This window comes from Meleagris gallopavo, chromosome 1, assembly GCF_000146605.3.
Source record: "Meleagris gallopavo isolate NT-WF06-2002-E0010 breed Aviagen turkey brand Nicholas breeding stock chromosome 1, Turkey_5.1, whole genome shotgun sequence".
Lineage (NCBI taxonomy): Eukaryota > Metazoa > Chordata > Aves > Galliformes > Phasianidae > Meleagris > Meleagris gallopavo.
This window is the reverse complement of record NC_015011.2, coordinates 140,145,608-140,156,978: the sequence shown is the minus strand read 5'-3', so window position 1 is coordinate 140,156,978 and position 11,371 is coordinate 140,145,608. Positions and strand designations below refer to the sequence as shown.

At 36.6% G+C, this 11,371-nt stretch overlaps 1 long non-coding RNA gene across 1 annotated transcript; it reads left to right on the top strand.

Annotated features, from left to right (window-relative positions):
- The first annotated feature begins 7,353 nt into the window (after positions 1-7,353).
- On the top strand, positions 7,354-11,112 carry LOC104917420. Its single transcript, XR_796851.3, has 3 exons — positions 7,354-7,613; positions 7,707-7,860; positions 8,123-11,112. It is a non-coding gene; the product is annotated as an uncharacterized LOC104917420 (long non-coding RNA).
- The last annotated feature ends 259 nt before the right edge of the window (positions 11,113-11,371 follow it).

The window sequence follows — 11,371 nt, the reverse complement described above, 5'->3', positions numbered from 1 at the left end:
GTTGGTGTCAAAGTTCTTGCTATCTGGAGTGGTATGAGCTGGTGCAGAAAAGGAAGTTTGGGACTGAAGGATGATGCCAAGGTCTATGGGAGACAAAGAGGAAGTCTCAGTCATAGTAGGAGAAGATAAATTGGAAAAAAATACAGAAAACACAAAATGTTTCTTGCTTTGCATTATTTAGCTGAATGAAGCTTGGAACCTACAAATTCACTTCATCAAGGCAGAGGAAAGAAAGAACAGAGAGGGCATCAAAACACATATACTGCAGCAGATCAGTGACTGTGCAGCTTCTGCAATCAAGCTCTTTGAAGGGCACGTGCTAAGCTGTACAAGTTTGAAGTCAAAATGTTTATTTCGCTCAGTTATTCATGGTGCTGGTTATGAAATAGCATTGTGCAAACAAGCGTATCTTTTCTTTTGGTCCCAAACACTGACATGAGTGTGAGGTGGCAAATTCCTGCATTGCCTGGGGTTTGTGGGAATGGGGAATGACAGTCCTGACTGATCTCTGAGCAATGGAAGCAGAGCATTTCTTGCTGCCACCAGCACAGCAGAGGCTCAGTTCGTTCCCGTATCAAGAGAAGTAATTTCTTAGTGCTTCTTTCTGTCTGTATTATACAAAAATTGCAAAGAGAAGTATGGTGCTGCAAAAATATTCACCACTGTGTAATAGTTGGGGTATATGCATGTTACATTCTAATTACCTTAATAACTTTAATTGTCTAATTATTATAAAGCATTTGAGAATGCACCAATGTCTTACTGTACAATTTTTTGTTCACGTGTAAGCTGTAGAAAGAAGACTGAGGAGGAAAGCAGCACCAAACTTAAATTGAAAGCTTCACTAAATGAACAACTCCTTATCTTCCAAATATTCCTCAGATATTCTAACTGTTGACAGTAGTTCCTTTGCTTTTCTTGAGTTCATTTTCGTATTTGAAAGTATATCAATGATACATAAAGCATTGGAATGAAAAGTAGAAGAAGAAAATATAGTGACCTTTTTCAGCTACCTCGCAAATACACATTTGCAGTTGGATATACGTGCACAAAAGTCTCTCATGAGAACTTTGTGCAAGGAAATGCACCATGTCTGTCACTAACAGAAAAAAGGAAACGTCATCACTCCAAGTGGTGTTGATTAAAACAAAAAGGATTTCCTGGTGCCAGCAGTTGAAACAACTGTGTGAAAAGTAGCAAAGAGGTATTACTGTATTGTTGCAGCTTTCTTAGGAAAATTCCAAATAAACTTAAGGATTCTTGTCAATATTTGTACAAGAAAACATGCTGCTGCATGGTTCTGAGGCGCTTAGAATACCTGTGCATACACTCTTGTCCCCATGTGCAAAATTCTTGAGAAACTTTATTACAACTGGACAAAAAAGACATGCTCAGAGTTTGGTGCACTCTTTCTCATGCTAATATTTACAACATTGATCTGTTATTGTTGGTATTTGATCTACATTTCTTCCAGCTTGAGTCAATGGAAGGCACAGCTGCTGGAACTGTGTATTGTGTGGGCAGCATGCCTTTGTGTTCTGCAGCTGAGGAGTTCTCATGGCTACAATGGCAAGTCTGAGCACACTAAATCAGGAAAGATTATTGTTTCATTTATTGACTGCGCAAGTTTAAAACAGCAAGTATATCATTTGTTTCATGTTGTATTTGTTAGGGTCATATTCACCAAAAGCTGGGCACATGGTCACAAATATAGGGTAGCTGTACTTCCAGCAATCCCAATAAGGAGAAAATTACAAACATTATTGAAATGAAATTGGGCGGTTGGTTGCTTTCATGAGACACAGCCTCCCACCTGCCTTCTCCCATCCATCCATTTGTGAAGACTTGCTGCAAGCTTCCCTTCATCTTTCTGCATCCCAACTCCTTCCCAGTAAAGTATTTATCCTACCGTACAATTTGTTTCAAGCAAAGCTGGTTTCATAGTGGAAGACAAGCAAGTTCAATTTTTGAGCTTAGTTCTCCAAATGTTTCTTTCACATAATGGTCTACAGAAAAAGGAAGGCAGTAATTTTAACTGGAAAGAAATATCACATTGGAGTAACAAAAAAGAAGGGAAAAAAAGAGAGAAAAATCTATTTAACACTTTAGGATATAATGATATTTGAATAATATATTTTTCTGCCATTTATTCAGTTGCGAAGGAACTCAGTGAATAATAATAGCTGCTGTCAAAGATATTTATATTTAAGAAGGTCTTTATGTAAAATCATTTTTTTATCAGGAGTGATTTTTCTCCAGGAGAATTCTGCCATCTCCTAGCAACCGATATGGCTATCTTTTTTAACAGACGCTGCAGTAACAATGGGTGCCTAACCTTTATATGGAAGCATTTGCACATGTACAATCAGGTCACTTATGAATTCAAACCCAGTTTTTAGGGTGCTCTGAGGGAGACACTGGCTACCACTTGATCTACTGCGCATTTCATCTACCCAAGATTTTTTAATGGCAACCATTTTAATTGTAGTTGAATATTTCCCAGTGAACTTCCAACTAGATCTGCAAATGGACACACAACTGACTTCTTCCTGTTTTCTATCCCATGAAATGAATAGAATCATTTATCAGCTTAGGTTTTATTTCCTTCTTCTTTCTGATTGTGTCATTCTACTTGCAAAGCAGTAGTATCACTAAAACTTGCCAGCTCAGGGCTTCTTTAGATATATAAGTGTTAAAAAAGGGCACAAAGACCCATATCTGCAAGTGGATAATTACAGTTTTGAGGTCCGTAACTAAATTAAGTACCTATCACTAAGGGTAAGTTCTTTCACTTTCTTCACTCGATCATTAAGGTATTGTGAACCATGTCGATTCAGAAGATTTCCCTGAGGGGAAAATCTCCCTAACTGGAGCATGCTCAGGCCTGTTTTGTTGGTCAGACTTGATTCAGACTGAGGATTGTGAGTGCACATACCACGAGTGAACTCTGTGAAATAAAAGAGAGTAACCTTGCACAAAAAAAAACCCAAAACCAAAACCAAAAACAAAAAACCCTCAGTGTGGTACCCCAGGAGTTGTGTGCTATGTAGCTTCCAGAAGCTCAGCTCCCTCAGGATGTCTGAGCTATAGCCCAAAGGCTATTCTGAAACAAGTTTCACTAAGATACCCTCCACATTTCTGCTTTATAAGTAACTTAATAGATGTGTATATTTATCTACAACTTTTGGATCACATTATAGACGTCTCCCTATAACTTTATATGTTCATGTTTTTACAGATAGCTTTCATCAAGTAGGTTCGATGCTAGAGCAGTACTGCCTTGAGACTGTAACACTACAGAGTGGTTTTGGAACCAGCAGTTCTTTTAAATTACATTTTTACTTATGCTACTTTTTTTTACAGAAATTTTTAATTTGTGTAAATCATAATTGAAATATTTGATTTGTGAAGGACAAAAAGAGAAAATCTTGAACAAATTAATATTAGATTAATTCTATTTACTACACAAGTTACTGAATAATAAAACTAGTGCAAAATTTGCAATGGATAATTTGCTTCAAAAGTGAAAGTGAGAAATTTAGCCTCGTTTTCTGTTTGCAGAGTATCAGTGATGACAAGCCTCTGTTTTGTATGGGCATAAAATGGGAAGGGTGTCCTGGGTCATGTGGAGCAGCTAGTACCTCCTTGGTACCACTCTCTTCTATTCCTGTCAACCACATTGCATTCAGAGATGTACCAAGTTCTATCTTAAAAATAATTGAGCTGCTATCTTATTTCTCTGGCAATTGGAAACCCTCCTCAAATTTTCCAGTGCAATCTTACACAAGATATTTTTTTTTTTTAATTCAGTCTTGGATGAACTTTTATTTTTCAGCTTTACTAGCTTTTCTTCTTCTCTAGTGTATACTCTTTTCTCAGCATCTGGTTTGCTAAATTAAGCAAGCATCATCTAAATCTTCTTTCTATTCCCTGGACCATTCTTCTTTTTTATGTTTTTATTTTTTGGTATCTGTACAGATTTGTTACTTCTATTTTTGTTTGACTTAATTCAGCTATCTCTTTCTAACTTCATGATAAGTTTGTAAGCATTAAATAGCCAACATTTATTCATTTAGTTTTGGTTGGTCTCAAGTAGTTTGTTATTCATAGTCTTTCTTTAAATCTTTTTATTTTTCAGCTTACCTAGCATCTATTGATATTACAGTATTCAGTGGGCTGAATCAAACTCAAAATAGGAGGATGGAAAATGTCACGTTGTTTTCTCTTTTGAAGGTTACATTCAGAATTATTTGCAGTATTACCAGGCAAATAAAATTAGATCATTTTAGAACCATTTAAAGATTTTTTTTCTGCATCACACATGCCTTGCCTAGGGTTATAAGACAAGAAATCATCTCATTTTATTAGAAATTTATGATGGCAGTGATTAAAAAATATTTACAGTCTCTCTTCCCATGTCTAGCCTGTTCTGTGTCTATTAAACCTTCTTTTCAATCATTCTTCATGGTCTTCTTGTTACCTGTAATGAAATTGCTAGATGGCAATGGCTGGATGAGTTATTACTGACTGATTTCAATGATATTTCTTTTTTGCTTACAAAGTTAGCTTCTTTCCCTTGTTACTTGTGTATATAGCTAGACTCTAATTAGCTGTTTCCTATTCAGACATCCCAAATGTCTCTACTTGACTTCAACTCGAGTGAGTTGAATATGCAATAAATGAGGAAAGAGCTGCAAAGAAGGAATGTGATTTCTAGGGGGGATCACTGGTAGATCACAAACTAAGGTATGTATCTGACATAATAAGTCACAGGGCAGGAGAAGGTTTTGGTTCTGAGCTGAAAACATGAAATAATTACCTAAAAGAGAAAGTGATAACAGAGAGCAGTTGTGCAACACTTCCTGGATCTCTGACTTGTTACTTATGTTGTCCTTGATCTTTCTCTAGATGTTTGCTGAAGTTGCTTTCTGAATCAAGTTAGATTTTGTGTATTCTATCAAAAAGGCAAAGGTGAGAAGATAATTTGGTCAGTTTTTCTTTTGTAATACAACAAATAACGTGCTGCATATAACCACTGATCAAGAAAGCTTTTGATTAAGTAAAGGTGTAATTTGAAGAAACATATTTTTGCCAGTAAATGCCGAAGGTTAGTCTCTGCAGTTAGGGAAATGGTTCCTTTTCCCCGATGAAAGCAGAGGGAGTAGAGGGGCTGATCCTTTTCCTGCCTTGGGAAACATTGCTGCACTGGAGCTTGCTTTCGTTATTGGCCGATGTACTGAGAGCTCCCCCTCCTGTTTTATCTTCCTTTTAAGCGCGTGCAGATCTCATCTCAAAATCACAGATTTCTGATGTCATCCATTTTTTTTCTCAAGTATGATGTATCAACACAGAGAACACTTTTCAGTGCTGATTACAGACGTTTCCACAAGTTTAAGGCTAAATTAAGAGAATGGGAAGAAGGGACTTCTTCCCAGGACTTTCACATGCACTTGCACTTTTCACATATTTAACTTTGGAAATATGGAATTTATCATTCTTCTTAGTTTTCTGCCTGTAAGAAGAGATCAATAAGATTTCATCCTGTAGAGAATTAATGAAAATGTTGGGAATTTTATTTTTAAAAATTTCACATATATATTCAAATTAGAAAAAAAAATAAAAAAGAAGTAAAGTTGTTTCTTAGACAGCCAGATTTAAGGAATATCACCTGTTCAAATTCAAGGAGGGACACCACGGAAAACCAAGGAAAAAGTGATTAGAATGTCATATTAGTGGCTCATTACATGGGGGCAAGAAGAGCTGAAGTCTGGTGAAGAGGATCAACTTGTGACTTTGAGGGAGAAGTATATCAAAAGGGGTTGGATCCACACTATAGAAGGTTCTTAGTTGTTACCACATCCTTAGTACAGAAATTGAATGTAACATAGATGATTATATATAATAACAAATTTTCATGAGACTGCTATTGGTATCATATAGACTTCTAATTCAGAAAGCATAGAATCTTGGATGATGGTGTACATCCTTTGTAATGACTTCATTTCTCTAGATTACTTGATAGCTAATGAACAGCTGCAAGGTCCCTCAAAGGTTGGTAATAGAGTAGAATTCCTAACAATCAAATTTTTATTTTCCCCCAAGGGAAAGAGGATAGAGAAATAACTGGAAATAACCTGCTGGTAAAGTTAAACGATCAAAGAAACAGATGCTTGCTTTTGTGGAACATTGTTCACTTCTGTGCGAAATGCGGGTTGCATAGTTGAATGTCAATAGGTGGAAAATAAGGATTAAATATCTGTCTGTAGTAGATATTTGTAACATTCACATTACTTATCCAATGGAGAAGAGTGTTGCATATCTTTGTGACAGACATAAAGAAACAGATCTCAAAATGAAAAGCAGTGACTACTGAGGTACCCAAGATTATGACAGCTACATTTTATTTCTATAGACAGCACAGATCTCCAACCCTGAGTTAATGCAACATTTAGAAATTGTTCTTTAAAAAAAAAGTTAGATTGTTGTCGAAAAAGATTCTCTATCACTTGATATGACATTTCAACATTTATCTTTTCTTGCCTTTTGTATTTTACTGTCTTGTGTCCCTTTACCTTTTCCTTTTATTCAGAGAGTTTCCTATTCTATCTGTTCTTCACTACTTTCCTCTACATCCTCCCTCCAGATTTGTCTTCTGAATCAAATACTTCTATTCTGTTTTCTCACAGTAAATTTATCCAAAGAAAGTGGGTATATAAAACACAGGCAGAAGGGAAGATTTGAAAGTCACAAAATCTTCTCTTTGTGTAAGGCACTGAAGAAAATGAATAAGAATAAAATTACAAGAAATGTAACAAAGGTTAATGATATTTTGGACTGTCTTATGTTTTATTTTTCAAGGGTTCTTGCAATTCTTTTTCCACAGATGAAGTTCTTCTGGAAAACTACTCAATTAGTTTTTCATTTTTAGTTAAGAAGATAAGCTAGATTTCATAAGATCTTTTTTTTCTCAGTGTACTGAGATAGAAGAAATTTATTCCCTATGTTTGAGATTTTTAGACATATGTAGATACATTTTAAACAAACTTGTATGAACAAGAAGACATTCCATTTGTGGGGTGGCCTTCCCTAATCGTATTTGTCTTCATAAATTCAGAGAGAACACAGAAGGACTCAAGAATCTTTTTTTTTTCTCTCTCTTCCTTCCTTCCTACTTTTCCTTTTCCTTTTTCTTTTCCATTTATTTATTTATATATTTATTTATTTATTTTTCTCTCTTTCTCTCTTTCTTTCTCTCTTTCTTTCTCTCTTTCTTCTTCTTCTTCTTTCTTTCTTTCTTTCTTTCTTTCTCTCTTTCTTTCTTTCTCTCTCTCTTTCTCTCTTTCTCTCTTTCTTTCTCTTTCTTTAGTTCTACTTCTCCTGTTTAACCCTCCTTTACTGTCTTTTGTAGCCTTGCAAGAGATAGACACAAGTCTTGAAAAGTTCTGGGAACCAGTGGATGACACATATCTTGAAAAGTCCTGGGAACCAGTGGATTGCAAAACATAGTTCTGGTGACATGAGAACTCAGTAAGTCACAGTTTGAAAGCTGAGACTGGATGCCTGGGAAAGAAACACTGATGTCTGAAAGGAAACAGGGCCTCAGGAAGGATACGGTGAGTCTGGGACTTGCAGAACTCATTGTCTCTAGAACTGCAGTTGCTGAGACATTTCAGTGCTTTAAAACAGTGCTTTTGTTTTGTATGCAGAAAGGAAGATTATACTTTTAGCTTAAGGCTTGAAACGTCAGGCTTGATACTCCATGTGATTTACTGATTCCTTCATTTCTATGAAGCTAAAGAAGACCTGAAGATACCAGTGTATCCCAGGAGATGGAGATCTTAAAGATCCTGACTCTTAAAGGTGAATGTGTTTTAAAAAAACCTTACTTAAGGATGATTTCATAAGTGAATCGCATAAAAAAAGGGTGTTCACGTCTTTTGTATTGCCTTGATTTTGGGTTTGTTTCCCAGAGGAAATGCTGCTATTCTCTTTCTGTTACATGGTTCACTTTTCTTACAACTCCAGCCTACTGTCAAGCTTGGCAGACTCACATAGTTACGGGAGGGTTTCTGGATCCCACTGCTGTAAAACTGCTCAATAACCCATGCCATTCATTCTTCAGGGACTGGAAAATGAGTCTACTTCATTGCTGTTGTGTGTGCCACATACAGAGGAGTTATGGAGAAACAACAGCAGCAGCCAGTGAAGCATCTGTATTTGGCTGGCCACAGTAATGGACAAAAAGGAGGATTTTCTTCCTAATTCTTCATTAACATTAGCGATTATGTGTTTCTTTGCTGATTACAGATAACTCAGGGCAGAAAACAGTGACAAGAAGGTAAGAGATTGTCTGAAACAGATGGAGAAATGTACTGGAAAGGAAAGGGAAAGAGTGAGGTCATTGCCCTGAAGATTAAAGCACAATTCAAGACTTCTTCCTATCAGAGAGGAATATAGCAGAGGAATAGTTTTAGAGGTTGGTTTTCATCTGTGTTGTTTTTGTTTGTTTGTTTGATTTGAGTACGTAACAATATGGAGTATAGAATAGGAAGTGAACAGACAGAACACAGGTGATGTAACAGTTTTTCACTCTTATGTTGTCTCTTTAAGGCAAATGACTAGAAATGTTTACCCTGAGATTGCTGACCCTAATACATGGCTTCTGACTGTTGGTTATTTGTACAAGTTCCAGTATGGTGAACCAGCAGCAGCTGTGTTTCACAGGGTGTGGTAGCAGTACAAACTGGCTTAGTAATTTATTTATTAGTAGTGTCACTTAGTTTTAAAAAAATGTAATATCTATATTATGGATTTGCAAACATTTTACACAAGAAAGATTTTATTTTCCAAAAGTGCATTTAGTTATTTTAAAAATATTTCAAGCCACTTTCAGCAACTTCAAGCCTATATGAGTTACCAGAACAGTCTCTATGTATTACTCAGACTGAATCTCTTTGTATTTGAGGGTAATGAATGGTAGTATTAAGGTAGTTCTGTTAATATTTGACTACTGTCTCTGTTGCTTTACCATAATTATTCTCCTTGTGACGTGTTGCTGTAAACCTGGGGAGATGTGTATATTATAGTAAAAATTTAAACACTTTAGAATCTCTAAATTAAGCAGATAAATAGAAAATGTTAAGCATTTATTGTGTATTTCATTTTCTGATCTCAATACATTTCCCAGTGAAACAAAAAAAACCTGAACAACTTTATTAATATATTTCATGGCATTCCTGTGTTATGGGAACAATATATTCTCAAGCGCTCCATGCATCTGAAATTTGTCTCGATGTGGCCCATTTATTTTAATTTCGGTCTGTCAGTAGAAAAAAAGAAGTAATTAAACTTGTGACTAGCATGGAGAAACGTTTTGCGTTCTAAACTGTAGCTTGATACCCAGTAGTTTCTTTATATTTCTTCCAGTTGTCAGATCAAAGTCTCTCAAGTACTATAACTCAGCCATGCTTTGATTAATTACTTCACACAATGAATTTGCAAATTATATTTCTGAAGTGATTTATGTACTTTTTAACTCCAATCAACTCTCTCTCCCGCCTGCTTTTTTTTTTTTTCCTTCCTCTCTGCTCCAATCTCTGCTCTGATGTTATTTTATGCTAAACAAATCTGTATAAATAGAGCGAAGTCTTACCTGAACAGTGCAACTGAGCACAACTATAGAGATCACTTAAACTGACATCACCCAACAGCAGTCCTCATCAGGTCATAAGTCTCACTGCTTTGTGCAAATACATGAAGTCCCTCCCTAAAAATTCCCAGCTACAGGCGTTTTGTTCCAGATAGAGCTACTGGAATAGCTGAGCTGAGGCAACATTTAAGATGCATGTTCAAACCAAATATTTGATTACTGTAGTTAGACTCTGGTAAATGGTATTTGGAGAAGTAATAACTTGTTTGCAACAGTGATCTGCTTGTCTGGGCAAAGTTTAGTATTTATATTTGTGATTTCATTGGACAGTTTCACATGACATACTGTTATTCATTTTTCACCCATTTGCATTGCACAGTGGTATCTAATCTCTCTTTGAAGGTATTGTGTTCATAAATATCCATGCTGTCCATACAACTTGATCTGATATACCTCTGAAAGAGTGTGAAGATTTACTTCTCTCACTATCCCTAAGTCATCTCCTTAGCTCTGAAACAATGTGTACATTCACCACCTTTAGAAGTAATTTAAATCTAAGTGCTGCTTTGTTTTTAATTAAGGTGTTAACTGGACAAGGAGATAGACTTGGAAATGATGATCTCCAGAGATCCCTTCCAACCCCTGCAATCCTGTGATGTGGCACAGTGATGAAGGACCTATACTGGGGTCCTGTTTACACACATGACTGGAGTAATGTCCCAAATGCTCTCATTCCTTCTCACCACTTCAATTTAATTGTTTTGCACATCCATATAGGAAACTGCACAGAGTACATGTTTAATGCTAAATGAGCTGAGATCTTGAAGAATTCACTCCTTGATTTGCTTTTAAAGTATACTAACTCGTCTCTGTGAGACAAAACCCAGCAATGGTTTTGGGGGACTGTGCATTCTGAAGGCCCCTCAAGACAGGAAAAATAGATTCCAGTAAAATTCAGTAAATTTGGCTCTTTAACACTTTTGGCAAGCTTTACACTCTGGAACATTCCAAATTCACGCCATGTCCATGACACATAGCAACTTTATTAGTGTGTGATACATAACTTCTGTGCTGGTGGACTAAAGCTTTGATCTCATGATGTTTTAAACACTCTGAACTAGGAAAAAGCCCACAAAAAAACCATGGAAAACCACCAAGATGGGGCAGTGGGGATACCTGTGGCAAATGTCATGCAGATGAAGCCAGTCTGCTGTAGATGAGGATGGTCAAGGCACAGATATGAAAGCATTCTACAGCACCTAGCCCAGAGGTGAACAATCAGTCCCTGAGACAGAAACATTCAGCCATATAGATACAACACCTTTGGATCACGCTGTCTATCTCAAGTCGTGTCTCCAATAACTGTTAGTAACAGAGGCTTGAGGTAATGAGTATACATTTTAATAAAATGTAGAGTGATACTTCTATATAGAATCATAGAATCCTAGAATCCCAAGGTTGGAAAGGACTTACAAGATCATCTAGTCTAACCATCCTCCCATTACCCCAAGCTACTAAACCATATCTCATAGCTCCTTATCCAGATGCCTCTTGAACACTGCCAGGGATCGTGACTCCACCATCTCCCTGGGCAGGCCATTCCAGTGCCTGACCACTCTCTGAGAGAAGAAATTTTTCCTTATGTCTAATCTATACCTCCTCTGGCACAACTTGCAGCCATTTCCTCGGGTCCTGTTTGTTGCCTGGGAGAAGAGGCCAAAA